Below are 25,966 nucleotides of genomic sequence, written 5' to 3'. Positions count from 1 at the left end.
AAAAAGCAAATAAATAGATAATAACCAGTCAAAAGGTCATGTGAGCAGGTGGCTGTCAGAAGGTTCCTAGATACAAGGTAATCACAGAGGTAACAAGTATATTAATATAACTGTGTTGGTTGTGCAAACCTGTGGAATTGGTAATAAAGGCATTATCTATCTTTTAAAACAATAAAACTTATTTTGTAGACTGTCCCTTTAAATACGAGGTAGGGGCGTACAAGTCAGGAGCATAGTCTCATCATTTTTAAACGTTGCTTACTCAAAGGTTAAATAAGACTGCCTTGAAAAATAAGATTCAGTATAAAGATAATCTTCTAGCTCCCGCTTTATAAGGAGCTTAGCCTCATATAGTTGGTATTAAAAAATTGTGACTCAGACGCTAAATATAACTCCCAATATCAAAGGCTATGTGAAATATAACATAATATCTTTTAAATTTGTTTAAAAGCCACACTATTATACTCACACAACCTAGGAGTTAAAGGGCCACTAAACCCTAAATTTTTCTTTCATGATTCTGATAGATTATACAATTTAAACAACATTCCAATTTACTTCTATTATCTAATTTGCTGCAATCTTTAAGATATCCTTTGGTAAAGAAATAGCAATGCACATTGGTGAGCCAATCACATGAGGCATCTTTGTGCAGCCACTAATCAGAAGCTACTGAGCCTATCTAGATATGCTTTTCAGGATAGAATATCAAGAGAATGAAGCAAATTAGATAATAGAAGTAAATTAGAAAGTTGTTTAAAAATGGTATTCTCTATCTGAATCATGAAAGAAAAAAATTGGGTTTTAATGTCCCTTTAAAGTATTTCTAATCTAGCGTGTATGTGTGGTGCCTGTAATACAGTTCCCTAATAAGTTGTAAGAATGAATGATAAGCATGAGAATCACACATGAGGTGCACAATTCATTGTGGGTGTTTTTTCATTAAAGTATTGTAAAACATTTGATAGGTAACCTCATAAACAGTGTTAGAACAAAACAGATAATTAAATTGCTGTTTGTTAAAAGTGTATAAATCCACATATCAAGTTTTAAAAATTCAATATTACTTCCATTACTAAATTTTACACAATCTTTGTGATGACAAGATCCTACTGAGCACGTTCACATGCTCACAGGGTTTTATGTATACTAGTCTGTGAATGACTGATGTCTTTCACATGATACAGGGGGCCAGAAAAATTTTAGAAAAATTTAATTTGTAATTAAAAAAATCAAATGTTTTTACTTTGGATTCAGAGTAAGTGTTATTACCTTGTCTTTTATATTATGCACTTTATAATTATGCTATTCTACTTCATTGAGTTGTCCTTTAACATTGTTTACAGTACCATCTTTACAAACAGGCCTTAGGAACACAGCCTAGAAACAATTAACAGAATGTAAATGTACACTCACATGCTCACAGTTGTTTAACATGTAACCTACAGCTATGTCATTTCTCTTTTATTAACCTTTTTTTTTTTTTAGTGATTTTGCATTGTTTAAGCCAAAAAATTTAAATGTTAGAATTTGTGCTCTAGACCAGGGTTCTTCAAACTTTTTTCCCTAAGACCCCGTGCAATGATAAACACATACATTTGCGACCCTTTACTTTAAGAAAATATATATATATATATATATATATATATATATTATATATACATATATATATATATATATACATATAAACATACATACATGCATAATATATATATATATATATATATATATATATATACACCCACACCTCTCTAATTTATTGATATATATATATATTCTTACACACACACACACATTATATATATATATATATATATATCACATATCTCTCATATTTATTGATTAGTGCTTCTGTGTGTGTGATGTCACAAGATCTAAGAAAGCTCTTCTAAGAAAAGCAAAGGAAAGTTGAAAAAATGTTTAGCTAAGTAAGGGGTTAAGAACATTTAAAGCCTATTGGAGTGACTGATGTTTATTTTCTACTATTAGAATTAGGGGCAGAAGTCAGTGATGTAGATTTATGTCATCTAAGGTTGTCTGGTTAAAGGCGGCACAAAGAGAAGGGGGGGATCTGCTGGTAGCAAGGAGTTATGCATGTGCTGTTCTTCTCTGTGCAGATAAGTGATCACAGGACCTGATTGTGCAGCCAGTCATGGGAAGTAGATACAAAAATTAGCTGTGCAAAGGTCTAAAACTGCAGCCTACCTTACAGGTCTTCTTATAAGCAAACTGCCCTTAGCCCCCTCCCCGCTCCAGAGTAATTGAAATGATATGATTCTTTATTCAATGAGTCAAATGTTCCTTCCTTCTCTTACCAAACATGCAATAATAAGTTATTTCTTTCTTTTTTTTTACAAATAGCGATATGTACGTTTGTTTTTTCAGAGCTTTTCTTGTCTGACTCTTGCTGACACTGTACAATAGTCTTTAAGTAACGGAGCACAGACGGTATTTGCATTGTGCTGTGTGATACACATACAGTGTCCTGGATTACATAATTTGATGCCAAGTAAATGGTAATTGAAGCAGCACTATGTAGAAGCATGCCTATGTGACCCAGTAAACATGGTGTTGCGACCCCAGTAATGGGTCGCAACCCGTGGTTTGAAGAACCCTGCTCTAGACCGCTTCATTTTAATAATACCCAAAGATTATTAAAATATAATATATACTGTATATAAAGTTTTTATATAATAAAAAGGTGAACCATCACATTACCAAGTTTAGAAGCAGAAGTGAATGCATGTATGTTTGAACACACTAAAGATCAGTAGAACATGATCTGGGATCTTAACCTGGAACACTAAACAGGTTCCCACTCATCGCAAAAACCGAACATAATTATTAAATTGGGACCTCAAGAGTGACACATATTGCTCGCCACCAAATCTCCTGACTTTCTCTTAGTGCATAGCGAGTCGAGAAGGAAAATTTCTGTTTTACCTGGCTTCATCGACCTAAAAGACAGTTACTCATGAAGTAAAACAATATCATTGCAACGACAGTGATCAGAAACAATGACTAGGTGGGCAAAGTTGTTAAACAATGTGCTAATGATTCTATGTCGTAAAAAAGTTTAATAAATTAAACACCAACACCCAACACAAAAAGATAACACATATCAAATTAGAACAATAATATTAAATTATCTGTGCAGGGGGTAGATAAAAGTTGTTAAGTAGCACAATATCTTTAACACAGAGGCCGACAGGTGATCTGTGAGTCTGGATTGGCTTTCTTTTTTGTATTGTATTTTTTTTTTCATAAGACTGTTACTTACACACAACTGGAAATGCCCAGGTGTCCATAGAGGGAGAACAATAACATCTTTCCCTTGAGCATCATTCTGAAACAGAGTAGATTTGAAGTATGCAATACTCTGAATAACCTAAATTGTAAAAAGCATTATAATCACTTTTTAAAAGTAAAAATTACACTTTGATATACTTACAGGAAAGTATTTCAATGGATCACAGTTGTAGGGCGGAAGCCCATGTACCGGGTGACATACAGACTTTCGATGTAAATGCTTATCCCTAGAAAATGGTACATATCACATATGAAGAAACCAAAAGTCAAATAAACTTGAAATCATCAAAATTCAATATAATATACAATACCTTTGACTGTACAATTTCCTGAATGATCTCTAAAACAGGCATTTCCAACCTGAAAGATACACAAATCAGGCAAATGTAATACATATATATTGTATAAACAAAATAAAGATACACTTACTGTAGATTCCATTTCTTTGTTTAACCCTAATGTCCAAAAATCTTCACGTGTGAGACATGCTTTAGAAGTCTCAAACAATCAACTCATCTTTGGGTCTGCTGATGTCCAGTACTTAGTTGAGCTGATAGCAATAATACAAAAAGTAATACATCAGACATGGTGGTTTGAACAAATAAAGCTGTATATATGAACAGCTTGGTGACGTGAAACATAAATAAAATTTTAACATACAAGCTGTTGTTGACCAGGGTGAGGTACAGAAGACCATGACGAAAGGCATGCCAAAATGTTCTCCGGTTTGGTAATCAGCTTCACACTGTGGTCCACACAGGTCGGAAGGAGTTGCATCAGTTGTCTTGATATCAGAAGTCCTGTCGTTTGCATTTTCAAGGTCTCTATAGAAATATGGACATGATTTTGTTTTGTATAAAAATTTTTTACGGAATATTAATTAAAGAATACAAGTGCAAAAATAATTCAATGGAATACTCGAGGAGAATGCATTTAAATTCAGCATGTAAATAAGTAATTTATGAGCCCTCAGCAACAATAAGATATTGACTGTAAGATTTACCACATCACCTATAGATAACAAACACTTAAATTCAGAATAAGAAACCTCACCAGTGATACTTGACATTAAAGGTGCCCGTTCCAGCACTGTTTCTGGGCTTTCTGGTTTGTGTGTATATGAGGATTGTAGTGCTGGGGACACAAATAACATAGCAATAAGTAGATAAAATGTCAAACAAAGTGTATATCTGTAAATACTAACAGTATGTCAATTCCACACTGATAAGCAATTTAGCATTCACCTATGACAGCCTTGTCCGAATGCAGACAAGGTGATGATACTCAACTGTCCAGACGGTGGCCACATTTTAGCTGCCTCTCCCAGAAGTTGATTATTGGTGACAGTTGTTATGGTGATGAATTACACTTCTCACCAAAAAACGTGTGTGGAGGGGACTCATATTAGTTAAAAAGTAGTACTTTTACGCATTTTTGAGAAAAACTGTTCCACAACTTGACTATTTAGCCATCCTTTTAACTCTGGGACAAGTTGAATTCTGCGCAGTATGTCCTTGGGGTCTTTGGTATTCCTCTCATGAAAGCGGTCATAAAGAACATAATGGTCTGATGATCCAGTGATTGGATGATGCATTTTCCTTTGCACATTTCACCCTTTCATGCATCGCCATGGCAGACACACCTGCAATCTTTCCATCCTGTGCTGCCTCACATTTTCTTCTGTGGGTTGAGCCAGTCTAACCTCATGTGGCTGGAATGGCAAGTGTGTTGGGAACCCTCAAGTTGGTGTGTGCTGCCAACACCTCTTGCAAAGTCATACACACAGATGTTTGGCATGTGCTTCCAGGAGAGGAGTAGGTCAGCAAAGTCCCTGGGGCTTTCAGCACGAAGATTAAATTTAATGCTGTATACAATTGCCATGCGGACATAGTATTACTGACCATCCACCTGGGAACAAATATTTAACAACTTGTAAAGTTTGTTAATCTAAACTACTTAATACTACAATCTACTAAAATATTGTGTAACTTACCAGAAGCACCCCAAATGCTTTGAAAGACCTTATCATACATCTGTCTACTCTTCATCTTATCCCTCAGTCTGGTTATGAGATCAAAACGGGATCCCTTGGAATCGATATTGCAGGCTTTGCACAATTTTCGAACTACTCCAACCTGTCCATATTTATGCAAAACAGAAAATGGTACATTGACTGTACATTATGTTATATCAGAGATTCAGACAACTTCAAAGCAACATCACCTTTTGTTTTGTCAGCTCATCAATCAGACGGTCCTCCGTGATACTGCTCAGCTGTGCTTCATCTGAAGATGTGCATGTCCTTACTTTTTTAAACTCAGTGTTGAGCACAGTGTCACTATTACGGGTTTCACTCCCAATCCATGGTGCCCCAGTGTTCGTAAGTTGGACTAAACAGTAAATGGATTCTTTGCACTGCCTAAAGAAAATTAGTACATTATTTAGAATCTAAATGACTTTACAATATTGAATCAGATTACAAAATAGGTATTACACATTACTTACTTGTGAAAAAACCACGGCCTATCATCTCTAGATGAACAGAGTTCCAAAAACCTTCAATCTCATGTTCACCATTGAAGTCTTCTGGGGGGTACTTTGAGGTCACTTACTATAATGAATTGCACCATTAGAAACATGCAAGTACTCTGTGGACAGTAAACACAGAAGTATATAAAAATGAATTACCTTTTAGGTTGAAAACCCCTTTTCTGTGTAAATCCATGACTACAACAGGCGGGTAAAATCCACAATTAATGCAGGAGTAGGTGTACTCTGTGTCAGTCAAAGCCTCAAAGTGGGAATAAGATGAAATATGGCATCTCTGGAAGGAAACTTCTCTCGTCTTAACCCCTCCAATGAGTCGATCACCCTTGACACAGACACATTGTTCTAAAGTATGATGCAAAGTTTATGATTAGGACATTCACAATTTTGACATACACCAACATAACATACACAAACATACCACATGATTTTCATTTTACAATTACTTCTTCAAAATAACATAATTGAAAAAATACAAACTTCTAAGGAAGTAGACAACAACTAATGAGAAGAAATAATTATGAGAATAAATAATACTCACCCCTACATTTTCCCTGAGAAAAAGGCAAAGTTCAAGAGACAGAAAAATATGGTCATCAAAAGTTGTGAAGGCCATCTTTCCACTCCTGGTACCTGTAAACCATATTGCACTGAGGACATCTTCTATGGCATGTGAAATGTCTGTAAAAGACAAATTACATTGATTTCAACACATTAGTATATAAGCTATTATTACTCAGAATTCCAAAATTAGGAGTTAGTACTATTTATGTAATAATTACTCTGAATAAGGGCCCATCATGCTGACAATACGAGCTTTATCAGTAATCAACACAGCTCTTCAAGTTTGGGATGACCAGGGCATAATTGGCACATTGTTTCAAGTGGAATGAACCGTTTTTGATATTCCGTTTTACTTTTTTTTGCTATGACACCTTTTGGTAGTGTATATGGGATTTTTTTTTTCTTTAAATATGTAGCGCACAGTTCGCTCCACAGCTGTATTGTCAAGAAGTCCAGAACCCTCCTTAGACATCAACAATGGTGAGCCTGGTGGTGTTGGCACCTTCGTTCTGATTACATCCCTTTGAGTTTGAAAGAGATGCCATTTTGAAATGTTTTTGTGAGTACATGATGTTCTCGGCCTTTGCACAGGCACAATGCCAGGTGTTCTTTCTCTGTTGAAGGTCACAAATATTCTTCCAAGACGGCAAAAATTGTGTGTTTCAGGCTCATGAATGGAGAGGAGACATATCTGTGATAGGGATGTACCAAAATCCACAATCACAGAAAGTGGAACATGCGCCATCTGAGCAGCTTTTTGCCTCTTTAAACATATTACAGCCTTTGCCTCACCAAAGAATTTGAAGAGCACCATTTCCATCAGGATATCTTCTTGACGGAATACCTCTGCAACAGTTCCTCTACAGTAATCGACGTGAAGCGGACATGCTCACATAAACTGTAGGCCAGTCCACTACGCTGAGCCAGCAACTGATATTGCAGACATTCCTCCAACTCACATTTAACTAAATGATCTTGACCCCAGGTTTTCCTCTGCACGTGTACTGCACGGAAAATCCCACGCTTAGGTTCTCTGCACAGCAAATATGCCATTTGTCTCATCAACATTTAAAACTCTGTAGATGACAGGGCCTGGGTAATATCTTGTGACACATTTGCATGCTTTCTCTAAATGTGTTTTCTGTTTTGCACTGCGAAGAATAAGGCTACGAACTGAGGGCATTTCACAGAATTTGCATATATTTTAGCTGCAGGTGGCACAGATGCAGTGCATATGTGTGTTCTAACAGTGGGCTTGGCAATGGACAGGATGCAGCAGGTGGTGGGATCAGCACTGGAGAGGGTGCAGTAGATGGTGGGATCAGCACTGGAGAGGGTGCAGTAGATGGTGGGATCAGCACTGGAGAGGGTTGCAGTAGATGGTGGGATCAGCACTGGAGAGGGTGCAGGGGGTGGTGGTTTGGGGCACTTCAGAAATTTCACACAACAATAAATGCCTTTCCATATCCACCCGGGCGTACAACTGTCCTTTTACAAAGATGGCAGTGATAATGTCCAACTGGCCGGCATGGTAGCCTGCACCGACATATGATTTTGTCTGTAAGAGAAATAAAATATTAATAACGTGGAATTAAAATATAAACAATGTATCCAACTTTCTCAGTCTGCACATTTATAGACTTTAACTTAAAAAAATACATTACAATCCCCTATAATAAAAAAAAAATGTGGATAGGGACAAAAAAACAAACAAAAATAAATTCAAGAAGCAATGTGGTAAACAGAAGGACATATTTATTAAAAACAAGGCTTATAACTGTATGTCATTGCCGGTGCTGTATGTATTTCAATTAAACATTTCTTGCATTGAATTGAATGGGAACTTCAAGTTTAAAAGGGACATTATACACTAGATTTTTCTTTGCATAAATGTTTTGTAGATGATCTATTCATATAGCCCCATGCATGTTTTTTTTTTAATAAAGAGGATAGTTTTGAACATTTTTAAATAACATTGCTGTTATTTTCAGACTACTAAACAAGCCCAAAAGTTTTAGAAGAATACTGATGTATTACTCCTCCAGCTTGCTCCTGTTTGTGTAAAGAGTCTTTTCATATGCAGTGGAAGGGGGAGGGGAGAGTGATATTTCCAACTTACACTGGGTGTTCAAGTAATATTTTTCAAAAGAGTTAAGTTGGGAGCTTCTAAAAGTTTATAAACGGTTTTATGCTGGATTTATATATCAGTATCTGTGCATAGTCTTATTTTCTAGTAGTGTCTATTACATGAAGTTTCCTGAAAATTGGTGTATACTGTCCCTTTAAGTGCAGGGTATAATATTTATACAAGAAAATATATGATTTTAAAAAAGAAGTAGGTTTTATGTCAACAAACCTTTGAACCGTAAAACGTTTTTTAAGTGTACATCCATGAGTGTCTCGATCTTGGCACTGTTAGTGGGGCAAAAAGGAGAATGAAACAGGTATTGCATTCTTCCAAAATAAACATGAACTTCAATGCACACCAAAATGTAAACTGTTAAACATTAAACCATTTCTTTTACAAAACGCACAGAAGACAAATGAACTAAAGATTAACCTTTTGCTGCCGTTATGTCGTTGTATTTCGTACCAAACGGCGCTAGGCTTTAGCGCCATTATGAGGGAATACAACGTCATAGCTAACGGCTTGTCCTGAAGCCTTATGAGCTTCCTGGATTTGATCACAGTCTGGAGGGTGTTGCTAGCGTTATAGGGAGGCCCCCAGACCCGATCCAATAATTGAAATCTCTCAATCGTATGCAAGATCGCGTGATTTCAATTTGTCTACATCGGAACAGTTGTTCCGATGTAGACCACTTTATCCTCGGCAGGAAAGGGTTAAATACAATAAACACAGTTTAACAAGTTAAGTTAAGGACATCGCTTTAACAGAAATAAGTAAATCTACCAAAAACATCTCTTCACAGTTCGCTAGCTATCTGCTCTGTGTGTGCAACAAAAAAGAATCTACACACACAACAATAGAACAATAATCAGACGATCTGTGGGAGTACTGTAGGGATTGGCGTTTTTGTTTTTAAGTTGAATTCAAATTTAGCAAGCATTCTACATAATCGAAGCACTAGGATTGACCATTGAACCAAATAAAGGGGACTTTCAGTCATGAAGTATAAAATACTTCATGCTGAAAGCTCCTTTATTTGTTTCAAGCGTTAGCTGCACTGAGCTGCTCAAGCAGCCAACGGCCAGAACGCTGTTTTGCTAAGAGGTGACGTTTCCACCTATTAGCCAATAGCAGTGCGTAAAATTGAGCTTGGCGCATGCTGGAATGGAAAGATATTTGTTAAGAGGTGGAAACGTCACCTCTTAGCAAAACAGCGTTCTGACGTGGGGTGCTTGAGCAGCTCAGTGCAGCTAACGCTTGAAACAAATAAAGGAGCTTTCAGCATGAAGTATTTTATACTTCATGACTGAAAGTCCCCTTTATTTGGTTCAATGGTCAATCCTAGTGCTTCGATTATGGAGAATGCTTGCTAAATTTGAATTCAACTAAAAAAACAAAAACACCAATCCCTACAGTACTCCCACACATCGTTGATTATTGTTCTATTGTTGTGTGTGTAGATTCTTTTTTCGGTGCACACACAGAGCAGATAGCTAGCGAACTGTGAGGAGATGTTTTTGGTAATTTACTTATTTCTGTTAAAGTGATGTCGTTAACTTAACTATTTAAACTGTGTTTATTGTATTTAACACTTTACTGCAGAGGATAAAGTGTCTACATCGGAACAAACTGTTCAGATGTAGACAAATTGAAATCACGCAATCGTGCATACGATTGAGAGATTTCAATTATTGGATCGGGTCTGGGGGGCGTCCCTATAACGCTAGCAAAACACTCCAGACCGCGATCAAATACAGTAACTTTAAGCATCAAGTATTTCATACTTCATCAATGAATGTCACCTTTATTTGTTCAAATGGTCAATCCTAGAGTTTCACAAAACGCTATGATTGACAATCACTTTCAGTCAAAAGTTTAAAATCCATGCTCCTAAAAATTCACTAACCAAATAGATTAAATACAACACATGTCTATTACTTAATTTAAAAAAAGGAACATAGAGAATATATTTAAAGGTTAAATATATTTAATGGTTTAAAGTGTCATGAAAATCCATAATTTTCTTTCATGATTTGGATAAACATACAATTTTAAAACAAGTTTCAAATTTATTTCCATTATAAATCTGCTTCGTTCTCTTGTTATCCTTTGCTGAAAGAACAACATTGCACTACTGGCAGCAAGATGAACACATATAGGCCGCATTCGGGCAGCGCTCAGGAGCTAGTGGATTCGCTTCACTTCCAGCGATGACGTGGCGCTAGGTGACGTCACAGCAAGGGAGCTTAGAGAAAAAGATTGCATGCGCAAAGGGATCTGCTGCACAATAATGGACTTTGCGCATGCGAACGTTTTTAAATAAGCTCCCTTGTAGCTGACTGTAAAAATTGTTTAAATTGTGTCTCTCTTTATTAGTGGAGGATTATTTTATTTAAGCTGTTTACACAACACCGTTGTTCGAGAATGGTTTCCCCTGCCTCTCGGCAAACATTGGAACTCTGACCCACCTTCATTCAGCTGTTCTCAGCTCAGCCCCTGTAGCTTATCCTGCCCCATTCAGCTAATAATACTACAGGTGCTGAGCTGAGAGCAGCTGAATGGAGGTGGGTCAGAGTTCCGATGTTTGCCGAGAGGCAGGGGAAACCAGAGACACTGGGGAAACAATTCTCAGCATAACACCGGATAAGCATGACAGCAGCATTTAGTACAGGGCAAAGTGGAGATAGGTTACTTAACCTATCTCCAATTTGCCCTGTACTAAATGCTGCTGTCAGACTTATCCGCCTCACCTGTCCCTCCTCTGCTGCTTATAAAAACATGGCAGCCTCCACAGCAAACGTGTGTGGAGGCTGCCATGTTGCCAAGCGTCTGAGCTTGCTCTGAAAAGTGACAGCTTTTTCCAGCACGATGGAAGAGCTGGGACTTACTTCATCAGATTCACTCAAAAAACGCCAGGCATCTCACTTGCAAATGTGAGGAAAACGCTACAAGCGAGTCCCATTTCGCTTGGAGCGCTGCCGAACGGAGCCATAGTCATCCCAATCGCAAAAGACAAATGTGTGCAGGCAAAAATCAGCAGCTAGTTCCCACTAGTGTTGAATATGGGCGTATTCTCTTTCAGCAAGGGATAACAAGAGAATAAAGCACATTTAAAAAGAGATGTGAATTTATAAGTGTCTTAAAATGACATGTTCTATCTGAATCATGCAAGTTAAATTTTTAATTTACTATCCCCTTTATCTCCTTAAAGACGCAGCTGTAACAGATGAAAAAAAATTAAATAGTAAAAATAATAAAAATAAATAGTTATGTAGGGTTAGGGTTAGATCTAGGCTTAGTGGTAGATCTAGGGGGAGGGTTAGATCTAGGGTTGGGGTTTAAAAGGTCACTGAAGGAGAAAAAGGTTAATCGTAAAAATTGAAAATTGGGTATTTCAAAACTCAGGACAAAATGAAGAAACTGTTTAGCCATGTTGTTTTCTCGGGGGTTGTAGATGCGTAAACAGATTTTGGGGGTAAAAGTAAAAAAAAAAAAGTGTGGTTTTTATATTTTTAATCATAATTTATAAAAAAAATTAGTAAAAATTATATGATATGATGAAAAGAATGGTATCTGTAGAAAGTCAATCTTATGGCGAGAAAAACGGTATAGAATATGTGTGGGTACAGTAAAGGCGTAAGAGGAAAATTGCAGCTAAACGCAAACACTGCAGCAATGTAAAAACAGCCTTGGTTGTTAACGCTAAAAAATTGGTACAACAGTCAGGTCACTAAGGGGTTAAATATGTTTTAAAAAAATTAAGTAAGAGGGAAATTACAGATAAACACAAACACCGCAGCAATGTAAAAACAGCCTTGGTCGCTAACGCTAAAAATTGGTAAAACAGTCAGGTCACTAAGGGGTTAAATATGGTATAAAAAAAAAAGAAAGGAGCAAATCTTCTTCTTGTTTAAAGAGAACTTCCCCTGGAGGTTGTGGATGTCACATTTTTGTTGTGTAGAGTGGAGCTTTAAATAGTTCAATATTGTTAATTTAAAACAGTAGATAATCCATGAAAACTAAAGAATTACTCCTGTGATTTCCTGAGATGATCTATTTATAACTTAGAATAATCATTACATTTGCTTATACTTTGCCTAATAGAACACAAATCAACTTATTTAACCTTATAAATGTCCACTCACCACTAAACCAAAGGAAAGCAATTTCGTTTTCAGAATGATTGTGCCTATTGGTTGTATTGATACATTAAAGTTTATTTACAAATAAAACCCCGTTTTTTGAATGATTGTGCATAAAGTTTATTTAAAAAAAAAAAAAACGTTTTCTGAATGAGTGTGCATATTGGTTGTTTGATACATTAAAGTTTTATTTAAAAAAAAAAATGCAGTGGAGGTCACATGTTTCCTGTCTAGAGTGGAGCTCCACTCTGCAGATAGACTACTTTGGAACTGTTTGCAAACGAATAGTGATGGGAAGTTCGGTTCTTCTTGATGAATCGGTTCATCTTGGACGGTTCGTTTAACTGAACCGGTTCATGAACCGATTCATCAGTTCACTTTTTGGCATTGATTCGTCGTGAGCCAGAGCTGCAGATTCTCCTGTATGGACGCTCTGGGGATCCGATTCCTGACTCGAGCCATGAGTCACTGTCTCACAATACAAAAAGCACAATACATAGAATAGAGTATGCTGCGTGTTGTGTGGGTCTCACACAACCTGCAGCAAACTCTATTATATGTACAGTACTTATGCTGTATTTGCCTAATATACACGCAGACACAGGGGTTAATACAGTGATAGTGCCACACTGAAAGCTCAGCATGCAAACTGCAACTGAGGGTTTAAGTTGAAATGTGTAGTTTGAAGTGCAGAGGTATCTGTGGGGAGAAAGCAATATGTGGGGTGGTTGTGAGGCTGGTAACCTGCTATAATGATCCCCAGCAAAATGTCAACTTAAAATGTTGGCATACAATGTTGTATCAGCCTATCTAACAAAAGACTGTTTATCCATGAGTGATAACAGCTTTATTTACCTTAAAGGTATTATAATACATATAAATATTAAATATTATCATAGAGCTCCACATCACTATTTGGGGTTAATTTAGGGGCAGTTAGGGGTCATTAGGGTTAAATTATGGTAAGGGAGAGTAAGAGTTAATTTAAGGTGGAAGTTAGGGGTAAATGCAGGGGTCTGTTGAGAACTGCTGTGACCTGTTATTTGAATCAGTGTACTGTTATCTAACGATTCATAGCAAAGGAGTTAGTTAACAGTACACTGATTCGTTTGCAAACAGTTCACTTCTTGAGTCAGTAGCAGTACTGGTATATGATCCTAGAGTGAGGAGTTCTGATTCTGCTGTGTGATTCATTGCAATGGAGGAGTTAGCAGAAGCAGAACTCACTCTAGGATCCTATTACCAGTGCTGCTGCAGACTCAGGAAGTGAACTGTTTGCAAACGAATCAGTTCAGTCTGGTGAACTGATTCATACAGTTCACTGAAAAGATCCAGTTCAAAAGAACGATTCGTTCATGAACTGGACATCACTACAAACGAATCAGTTCAATCTGGTGAACTGATTCATACAGTTCACTGAAAAGAAACAGTTCAAATGAACGATTCGTTCATGAACTGGACATCACTAATACGTACCTGAAGGTACTAATGTGACTAACATGATGTGATTATGCTCACAAGAAATGCATATCGTGTGACTATAGTGCAATCAGTGTGAGATAAAGTTATGTAGGTGATTCAAAAACGGCTTGTGTTCAGCCTATATCAGTGTAATGATTCCTATGCGCAGTGAATTTAAGTGGTTACTAACATCCCTAAACAGGGCGTGGCCTAAATGCGTGATAATATGTATTCTAATGTACTGGAAACTTAGAATACACAATAGACAATTAGATGTTTGACTACTGCCTCCTGAAGATTTATGAGTTTATCCCATGAATACTGTCCAATTTTATTATCTAAGCTTTTTTTTTTAACAGGGGATCTCTTCCTATATAATCTATAATGAATAATAGTCTCCAGGTGGAAACAGAATATAATTGTGATGCTACTTTGAGAGTCACTTCTATTTTTCAGATAATATTAGTCCATAGAAGGGAACTACTTTCACCATCCTAGGGCTTGTTGTATTATCCTACTGTTACATAAAGGCTTAGTGTCTCGCTACCACTGAGATAATACCATAGACAATATTAGAGTCAATATCGTCTGCTAAATATAAAATATTAACTATCTGTACTATTATCTATACCACTACTATTTCATCGATTCTATATTTATACAGTTTACTTGCTCACTTAAGATTACTAAAAACTTTTTAATATAATGTTATTGATATTACCTAAAGGTCCAAGAGTGACCGTTTATATCACGAGTATTCCTTTAAGTGTGATCTAAGTTTATTCGGGTACATGAGTGACTCTCGGAAGAATGAGAGGAATCATTATTGTTAAAAAACAGAATTTATGCTTACCTGATAAATTTCTTTCTCATGTGATGTATCGAGTCCATGGATTCATCCATACTTGTGGGATATTCTCCTTCCCTACAGGAAGTGGCAAAGAGAGCACCCACAGCAGAGCTGTCTATATAGCTCCTCCCTTAGCTCTGCCCCCCAGTCATTTGACCGAAGGCTAGGAAGAGAAAGGAGAAACTATAGGGTGCAGTGGTGACTGAAGTTTTTAAAATAAAAATATATTACCTGTCTTAAACAGACCAGGGCGGGCCGTGGACTCGATACATCACAAGAGAAAGACATTTATCAGGTAAGCATAAATTCTGTTTTCTCTTGTAAGATGTATCAAGTCCATGGATTCATCCATACTTGTGGGATGCCAATACCAAAGCTTTAGGACACGGATGAAGGGAGGGACAAGACAGGTACCCTAAACGGAAGGCACCACTGCTTGTAAAACCTTTCTCCCAAAAATAGCCTCCAAAGAAGCAAAAGTATCGAATTTGTAAAATTTGGAAAAAGTATGAAGCGAAGACCAAGTCGCCGCCTTACAAATCTGTTCAACTGAAGCCTCATTTTTAAAAGCCCATGTGGAAGTCACTGCTCTAGTAGAATGAGCAGTAATTCTTTCAGGAGGCTGCTGGCCAGCAGTCTCATAAGCCAAACGGATGATTCTTTTCAGCCAAAAAGAAAGAGAGGTAAGCCGTAGCCTTTTGACCTCTCCGTTTACCAGAATAAACAACAAACAATGAAGATGTTTGACGGAAATCTTTAGTTGCTTGTAAGTAGAACTTTAAAGCACGAACCCACATCAAGATTGTGCAACAGACGTTCCTTCTTTGATGAAGGATTAGGACACAGAGAAGGAGCAACAATCTCCTGATTGATATTCCTATTAGAAACAACCTTAGGAAGAAACCCAGGTTTGGTACGCAAAACCACCTTATCTGCATGGAAAACCAGGTAAGGCGAGTCACACTGCAAAGCAGATAGCTCAGAAACTCTTCGAGCCGAAGAGATAGCTACTAAAAACAAAAGTTTCCAAGATAAAAGCTTAATATCTATGGAATGTATAGGTTCAAACAGAACCCCTTGAAGAACTTTAAGAACCAAGTTTAGGCTCCATGGTGGAGCAACAGGTTTAAATACAGGCTTGATCCTGACCAAGGCCTGACTAAATGCTTGAACGTCTGGAACATCTGCCAGACGTTTGTGTAAAAGAATAGACAAAGCAGATATTTGTCCCTTTAAGGAACTGGCTAATAATCCCTTCTCCAATCCTTCTTGGAGAAAGGACAAAATTCTAGGAATCCTAATCTTACTCCATGAGTAACCCTTGGATTCACACCAACAAAGATATTTGCGCCAAATCTTATCATAGATTTTCCTGGTGACAGGCTTTCTAGCCTGAATCAGGGTATCAATAACCGACTCAGAGAAACCACGCATTGATAGAATCAGGCGTTCAATCTCCAAGCAGTCAGACGCAGAGAAATTAGATTTGTATGCTTGAATGGACCTTGGATTAGAAGGTCCTGCCTCATTGGCAGAGTCCACGGTGGAACAGATGACATATCCACCAGGTCTGCATACCAAGTCCTGCGTGGCCACGCAGGCACTATTAGAATCACCGAAGCTCTCTCCTGCTTGATTCTGGCAACCAGACGTGGGAGGAGAGGAAACGGTGGAAATACATAAGCCAGGTTGAAGGACCAGGGCACTGCTAGAGCATCTACCAGTACCGCCTGGGGATCCCGGGACCTGGACCCGTAACAGGAAGTTTGGCGTTCTGTCGGGACGACATCAGCTCCAATTCTGGTGTGCCCCATAGCTGAGTCAGCTGGGCAAAAACCTTCGGATGGAGCTCCCACTCCCCCGGATGAAAAGTTCTGACGACTTAGGAAATCCACCTCCCAGTTCTCTACCCCTGGGATATGGATTTCTGAGAGATGGCAAGAGTGATCCTCCGCCCATCGGATTATTTTGGTTACCTCCATCATCGCTAGAGAACTTCGTGTTCCTCCTTGATGATTGATATAGGCTACAGTCGTGATGTTGTCCGACTGAAACCTGATGAATTTGGCCATAGCTAGCTGAGGCCACGCCTGAAGCGCATTGTATATCACTCTCAGTTCTAGAATGTTTATCGGGAGGAGAGTTTCCTCCCAAGACCATAAGCCCTGTGCTTTCAGGGATTTCCAGACTGCACCCCAGCCTAGCAGGCTGGCATCTGTCGTTACTATGAGCCACTCTGGCCTGCGGAAACACATTCCCTGAGACAGGTGGTCCTGAGACAACCACCAGAGAAGACAATCTATGCTCTCTTGGTCCAGATGCAGTTGAGGAGATAAATCTGCATAATTCCCATTCCACTGTTTGAGCATGCATAATTGCAGTGGTCTGAGGTGTAGGCGGGCATAAGGAATTATGTCCATTGCCGCTACCATGAGTCCGATTACCTCCATACACTGAGCCACTGATGGCCGAGGAATGGAATGAAGAGCTTGGCAAGTGGTTAAAAGCTTTAATTTTCTGACCTCCGTCAGAAATATTTTCATTTCTACCGAGTCTATCAGAGTCCCTAGGAAGGACACTCTTGTAAGAGTTCACCTTCCACCCGTGAGATCTCAGAAAAGCCAATACTATGTCCGTTTGAGACTTGGCTAGCTGGAAAGATGACGCCTGAATTAAGATGTTGTCTAGATAAGGCGCCACTGCTATACCCCGCGGTCTTAGAACCGCCAAAAGGGACCCTAGCACCTTTGTGAAAATTCTAGGAGCCGTGGCCAACCCGAAAGGAAGGGCCACAAACTGGTAATGCCTGTCCAGAAAGGCGAATCTGAGGAATTGATGATGATTTCTGTGAATAGGGATGTGTAGATACGCATCCTTTAAATCCACGGTAGTCATATATTGACCCTCCTGGATCAGAGGAAGAATAGTCCGAATAGTCTCCATCTTGAAAGATGGTACTCTGAGGAATTTGTTTAGAATTTTGAGATCCAAGATCGGTCTGAAAGTTCCCTCTTTTTTGGGAACCACAAACAGGTTGGAGTAAAACCCTAGCCCTTGTTCCACTCTTGGAACTGGGTGGATCACTCCCATGGTATGTAAGTCTTCTACACAGCGTAAGAACGCCTCTCTCTTTGTCTGGTTAGCAGACAATGAGAAATGTGAAATCTCCCCCTTGTGGGGGAGTCTTTGAAGTCCAGAAGATATCCTTGGGACACAATTTCTAAAGTCCAGGAATCGTGAACATCTCTTGCCCAAGCCTGAGCGAAGAGAGAGAGTCTGCCCCCTACTAGATCAGGTCCCGGATCGGGGGCTACCCCTTCATGCTGTCTTAGAGGCAAGCAGCAGGCTTCTTGGCCTGTTTACCCTTGTACAAGCCTGATTAGGTCTCCAGACTGACTTGGATTGGCCAGAATTCCCCTCTTGCTTTGCTGCAGGGGAAGCTGAAACGGGAGCACCCTTGAAGTTCCGAAAGGAACGAAAATTATTTTGTTTGGTCTTTATTTTGTTTGTTTTATCCTGAGGGAGGGCATGGCCTTTCCCTCCAGTGATGTCTGAAATAATCTCTTTCAGTGCAGGCCCGAATAGGGTCTTTCCTTTGAAAGGGATGTTTAACAGTTTAGATTTTGATGACACATCAGCAGACCAGTACTTAAGCCATAGCGCCCTGCGTGCTAAAATGGCAAAACCTGAATTCTTTGCCGCTAACTTAGCCATTTGAAAAGCGGCATCTGTAATGAAAGAATTAGCCAACTTAAGGGCCTTAATTCTATCCATTATATCCTCTAATGGAGTCTCCACCTGGAGAGCCTCTTCTAGAGCCTCAAACCAGAAAGCAGCTTGCAGTAGTTACAGGCACAATGCATGCAATAGTTTGGAGAAGAAAACCTTGATGAACAAAAATTTTCTTTAGGAGACCCTCTAATTTTTTATCCATAGGATCTTTGAAAGCACAACTGTCTTCGATAGGTATAGTTGTACGCTTAGCAAGAGTAGAAATAGCTCCCTCCACCTTAGGAACTGTCTGCCACGAGTCCTGTATGGTGTCAGATATGGGAAACATTTTCTTAAAAACAGGAGAGGGAGCGAACGGAATACCTGGTCTATCCCACTCCTTATTAACAATAGTCACAATCCTCTTAGGGACTGGAAAAACATCAGTGTAAACAGGAACCTCTAAGTATCTGTCCATTTTACACAATTTCTCTGGGACCACTATAGGGTCACAATCATCTAGAGTAGCTAATACCTCTTTGAGCAGTAAGCGGAGGTGTTCAAGCTTAAATTTAAAGGCCGTCATATCAGAATCTGTCTGAGGAAGCATCTTTCCAGAATCAGAAATCTCTCCCTCAGATAACAAATCCCTTACCCCTACTTCAGAACATTGTGAGGGTATATCGGATACGGCTACTAAAGCGTCAGACTGCTCAGCATTTGTTCTTAAAACAGAGCTGTCACGCTTTCCTTGTAAACCAGGCAGATTAGAAAAAAGCTCTGTGAGGGTTTTGTTCATAACTGTGGCCATGTCTTGTAAAGTAAATGAATGGGGACGCACTAGAGGTACTTGGCGTCACTTGTGCGAGCGTTACTGGTTGTGACACTTGGGTAGGGCTAGATGTTAAACCCTCATTTCTTTCTGTCTGAGAATCATCTATTGCAATATTTTTAAGTGCTAAAATATGCTCTTTATAATTTATAACCATATCAGTGCAAGTGGGACACATTCTGAGAGGGGATTCCACAATGGCTTCCAAACATATTGAACAAGGATTTTCCTTGGTGTCAGACATGTTAAACAGGCTAGTAATGTAACAAGCAAGCTTGGAAAAACACTTTAATCAAAGAAATAACACTTTAGACAAAAACGGTACTGTGCCTTTAAGAGAAAAAAAGCTGCACAAAGTCTGCAAAACAGTGTAAAAAAGCAGTAAACAAAACAAAATTTTTTACAGTAGCATCATAAAGCCTTAGTAACTTTGCAAAACTATGCAAATAAACAATTAACCCCTTAATGTAAAAAACCGGATTGAAAAGATATCAAAACCGGTAAAATAACGTTCAGCACCTTGCCACAGCTCTGCTGTGGCGCCTACCTGCCCTTTAGGAATGATTTGTGGGGAAAAAACCTCTTTACAGCCCTCAAATTACAGTAGAAAGCTCCGGAGAAGTAGCTGGATGCTCCTGAGGAAAAGAAATTGCGCAACTGAGGCGTGAAAATAGGCCCCTCCCACCTCACTTGATGTTATGGGGCCTAAAAGAAACACCACAGGGTGTTTTCTAAACTAGCCATGTGGGTTGATAACCCTTAAATTAGCCACAAAGACCCCTCAAAGTCCCTCAAAAAACGCTAAATATGCAATAAATAAAACAACAAATGGTAGAATGTAGTCCCTCAAAAAACGCTAAATATGCAATAAATAAATTTGAAATAACAAACTTTTGCTTGAGAAAATAAAAACTAACACTTTTGTCACCACACTCACTTTACCCTTCCTAGCAGTTAAGCAGGCAAAGAGAATGACTAGGGGGGTGGAATTAAGGGAGGAGCTATATAGACAACTCTGCTGTGGGTGCTCTCTTTGCCACTTCCTGTAGGGAAGGAGAATATCCCACAAGTATGGATGAATCCGTGGACTCGATACAAGAAAGAGGTTCCAATTTAATGGGTTTAGTGCAATTGTTAAGATATAAATTCCTGCTTCTTCTGACAACATTTCAATATGTGTTTAGATTTGACATCTCTTTGAATCATGTTGTCACAATTCTATGATGGCTGATGTACCATTTAATACGTATGTAACCAGTCTGTTTAATCTTGTATCTTATGACAACCTCAATAAAAGATTACAAATATAAAAAATAAACTTTTGATTCATAGAGTTTATTTGGAGGCAGGTCAGCCTCCACCTCAGCGGATTATGATTCATTCTACTAGGTCAGTTGCCACTTCTTGGGCTTTTAAGAATGAGGCTTCAGTTTAACAAATTTGCAAAGCAGCTACTTGGTCTTCCTTGCATACTTTTACTACATTCTAACATTTTGATGTTTTTGCTTTGGTAGAAAGGTTCTTCAGGCAGTTGTCTCAGTTTGATGGTTATGCATGTTTTTAAGTGCATTATAAAAATTAGACATGTGCGATTCGGATCGATTCGGAAATTCGTCCGAATTCGTAAAATTCGGGATTCGGATCGATTCGAATTTCCGAATTAAAATAGTGCCGAATCTAACGAATAAATCCGAATTAGTTCAGATTTATTCGGTAGATTCGGATGGCCATGGATTACACTAGTATTGTACAGTATATTAGGTTATATCACTCTGCTATGGGTTACACCTAATATACAGTACATAATACTAGTCTAATACACAGCACATCCCACCTAACACTTACTGAAATTCCGAATTTCCGAACCAAATCAAACCAAATCCAGCTGAATTTATTCAAATCCGAAACGAATCCGAACTGAATTGATTCAAATTTTTCCGAATTCGAATCGATCCGAACCGAAATTCAAAAAAATCCGAATCAATCCGAACCGAACAAAATTTTTTCGCCATGCACATGTCTAATAAAAATTAAAAAAAAGATTTCTTTGGGGTAGTGGATTTATTTTCTCAGTAAAAATTATGTTTTTAACCCCTTAACGACCATGGACGTGCCAGACAAGTCATTAAAAAAAAAATACACTTAAGGACCAAGGACGTGCCTGGCATGTCCTCTGGGGTTTGACGCAATCCTGATCGCTTCCTGCTGCTTCCATGGTATTGAAGTGATGCCTCAATATTCAGGCATCACTGCAATACCCTTTTTACCCCACCGATGCAGAGAGACACTGTGGCCCTCTCTGCATCGGCCATCGATGGGGCCGATCGTTGGTGGGTGGGAGCTGCAGCAGGAAGGCGGGTGGGCGGCCCATCGATGTACACATCCTGCTTCTCTTGCCTGGATCTTACAGTTACGTGACACGGTCGCGCGGGGATGTGGGGGTGTGCATGCACCACATTTAACCAGCTACTAATAGAAATCTATGGGATGGAGGGAGAGGGAGGGTGGAATCAAACGTGCTGGTCAAGGGATTTGGGAGGGGGAGGTGGGTAGGGTATTGAGGGGGGGCAGCTACACTACAGAAAATATTCATTTTTACATTTAAAAATAAAATAAACACATTTTTGGGGGGCAAATTGGGTACTGGCAGACAGCTGCCAGTACCTCAGACAATCCACCTCCCTTATAAAGTTCAGAAAGGACCTCAAAACCTGGCTCTTCGACTGAACGCCCATCCCTTCCCCCCTTTCCTCCTATCTCCTTCCCTTAGCGCCTTGAGACCCTCACGGGTGATTAGTTTGCGTTCTATAAGTACCCAATAGATAGATAGATAGTACCCAAGATGGTGGCAAATAGGTAGAGGGGGAGGGTTAGAGAGCTGTATAGGGGGGATCAGGGAGGTTGGGGGCTAAGGGTGGATCCAACACTGCAGAATCAATATTAAAAAAAATGATTTTTATTTTAGTACTGGCAGACTTTCTGCCAGTACTTAAGATGGCAGTGACAATTATGAGGTGGGGGAGGGAAGAGAGCTGTTTGAGGGGGGTCAGGGAGGGATTAGGGGGTGGGGTGTGTGAGGTTGGAGGCTGATCTCTACACAAAAGCTAAAAATTAACCCTACAAGCTACCTAAGTAACCCCTTAACATAATAAAAGTGTGGTGCACAGCGGCATTTAGCGGCCTTCTAATTACCAAACAGCAATGCCAAAGCCATATATGTCTGCTATTTCTGAACAAAGGGGATCCCAGAGAAGCATTTACAACCATTTGTGTCATAATTGCACAAGCTGTCAGTGAGAAACCTAAAGTTTGTGAAAAAGTTTGTGAAAAAGTTAATTTTTTTTTTTGCTTGCATTTGGCGGTGGCATGAAATATATCAAAATGGGCCTAGATCAACATTTTGGGTTGTCTACTAAAAAAAATATATACATGTGAAGGGTTATCCTGACAGATATCAGTGTTCCAATGTAACTATTGCTAATTTTGAAAAAAAAAAAAAGGTTTGGAAATAGCAAAGTGCTACTTGTACTTATTGCCCTATAACTTGCAAAAAAAAAGCAAAGAACATGTAAACATTGGGTATTTCTAAACTCAGGACAAAATTTAGAAACTATTTAGCATGGGTGTTCTTTTGTTGTTGTAAACAGATTTTGGGGGTCAAAGTTAGAAAAATTTAGTGTTTTCCATTTTTTCATCATATTTTATAATTTTTTTAATAGTAAATTATAAGATATGATGAAAATAATGGTATCTTTAGAAAGTCCATTTAATGGCGAGAAAAACGGTATTAAAATGTGTGGGTACTGTAAATGAGTAAGAGGAAATTTACAGCTAAACACAAACACGGCAGAAAATGTAAAAATAACCTTGGTCCCAAACGGTCAACAAATGGAAAAATGCTTTGGTCACTAAGGGGTTAAATACCTCCCTCTATGTTATTACTCGTGGACTCCACAGCTTGGAAATCTGTTCCCTGTATGAAAGAAAATATAATTTGTGCTTACCTGATAAATTAATTTCTTTCATGCTGCTGAGAGTCCACGAAACCCCACCCTTTTATTTTTTGGGGGTTAGATTTTTTGAGCACATCACTTTTTCTCTGCTCCTTTTTTTTTTTTTAGCTATTTAACCTTTTTCTTACCTCACTTGCTTAGCTGTACGTTAGACTGAGGTATATGTGAGGTAGGAGGGATTTTATAGAGTTCTTGCTTTTAGGAATCTTTGTCTCCTCCTAGTGGTAGAAAATAGTAATTCCCATGAGTAATGGATTGTGGACGCTCACCGCCATGAAAAAAATGAATCAGATAAGCATAAATTATGTTTTTTTTTTTTTTTTTATCTTCGAATCATCAGACGTGGGATATACTTACTGTCCACCAGGAGGTGGCAAAACACCCCTAATTCCCCAACATTCTTTAGCTATGCTTTGACTTTTTTCCCACCCATAGTCACTGGAGAATATTTTGGCATACTTTATTTCTCCCCTTGAACTTGCTTTACTGTGGCCAGTCTAATACAACTCAAGTGTCTGGAACATCAGCTAGGGTTGAGTGCAGATTTACTGATCATGCAAGCTCCTCTTATATGTGCTTATGCTTCAAAGCAGTGTGTACCCTCTCTTAGCTGTGGGATTCATGTGCTGAGCATATTATTAATACTAGACAAGGGGTGTCTGTATTACATATCTCCTGGGGCAACCAAGAGATTAATGGTCAACATTCTGGACCTTCAGAACTTTCTGGAGCTGTCTCCTGAATTTTAATAACATTTGCATTCTTCTGTGGCTAAACTGATAGCCGCTATGTCTGCTAAGTTGAATTTTAACTGTTCCTTAACTGAGGAGCAGGACCCTCCACTTGAAATTACTTACTAAACTTGCAGCACACTGTCAACATTTACACAAGGAGGTGCAAATTGCCCCATTCATATCCATTCATCATTTATGGGACAGTCTACTCCAGAATTGTAATTTCTTTTATTTTTTTTAAAGATAGACAATCCCTTTATTACCCATTCCACAATTTTGCATAACCAGCACAGTTATATTAATATACTTTTTACCCCTGTGATTACCTTGTATCTAAGCCTCTGCAGACTGCCCCCTCATTTCAGTTCTTTTGACAAACTTGCATTTCTCCAACATTGGTGTGTCCGGTCCACGGCGTCATCCTTACTTGTGGGAATATCTCTTCCCCAACAGGAAATGGCAAAGAGTCCCAGCAAAGCTGGCCACACAGTCCCTCCTAGGCTCCGCCCACCCCAGTCATTCTCTTTGCCGTTGCACAGGCAACATCTCCACGGAGATGGTTAAGAGTATGTGGTGTTTAGTTGTAGGTTTTTTTTATTCTACTATCAAGAGTTTGTTATTTTAAAATAGTGCTGGTATGTACTATTTACTCTGAAACAGAAAAGATGAAGATTTCTGTTTGTGAGAGGAAGATGATTTTAGCAGACAGTAACTAAAATCGATTGCTGTTTCCACATAGGACTGTTGAGATGAAGTAACTTCAGTTGGGGGAAACAGTTAGCAGACTTTTCTGCTTAAGGTATGACGCTCACACACACCTATCTTGTTAATGCTGTCTTCTAGCCTATTTGGCGTTTTAACTGAGCCCAATAAAAGTTGGATTTTATTTTGAACTAAAGCTGGATCCTGCCCTTCTTTGTGACTTTTTCGCTTTTGCACCAGCACTTGGATCTGCTTAGCCTCTGTGTATTAGTAACTTGTTGTTAAACCCGGGTGAAGAGTGAGCACCGCCCCCCGACTGGAGATTCCCGTCACGTCACGACTGAAGTCAGAGGACCCGCTTGGCAAGACAGGAACGCTGCTAAAGCGCATGTGAGTGCTGGATGTCTTTTGGAGCTATTAGCCCATCGATATACCTTAGATCGTGACCGTGTAGGTCCTCCGGCAGCCCAGAACTCTGACACAGAAGGTTCGTTAATAAGGGGGCGATTGGAGCTCATATGGGGTAAGTCCCGGACACAACACGAAAAATTATGCATATTTGCTTGCATCGTAGTTTGCATATTTGAAGAGTATCTCCCACTAAACTTTTATCGTTAAGGTATGACTAGCCATATTTCTAACAAGACTGTGTAATGCTGGAAGGCTGTCATTTCCCCTCATGGGGACCGGTAAGCCATTTTCTTAGTCTCAAACAGAATAAAGGGCTTAATATGGGCTATAAAACTGGTAGACACTTTTATGGGCTAAATCGATTGCTTTATTTGGACATTTTATACATGTTCATGCTGATAATTCACACTTATAAACTTGGGGAACGTTTTTTAACGTCAGGCACTATGTTAGACACCTTTTCCAGTCAGGAAGGGCCTTCCCAGTTGTAGGCTGAGCCTCATTTTCGCGCCTTTACTGCACAGTTGTTTTTGAGTACAAGACATGCAGATGCATGTGTGAG

The 25,966-nt window shown here is 38.9% G+C and overlaps 1 pseudogene; it reads right to left on the bottom strand.

The window, feature by feature from the left end:
* Positions 1-1,305: 1,305 nt before the first annotated feature.
* On the bottom strand, positions 1,306-25,511 carry LOC128658037 (uncharacterized; annotated as a pseudogene).
* Between the last annotated feature and the right edge of the window lie 455 nt (positions 25,512-25,966).

The sequence above is a fragment of the Bombina bombina genome, chromosome 4 (genome assembly GCF_027579735.1).
Source record: "Bombina bombina isolate aBomBom1 chromosome 4, aBomBom1.pri, whole genome shotgun sequence".
Taxonomy (NCBI): Eukaryota; Metazoa; Chordata; class Amphibia; order Anura; family Bombinatoridae; genus Bombina; species Bombina bombina.
Note: the sequence above shows the minus strand (reverse complement) of the source record. Positions and strands in the feature narration are given on the sequence as shown.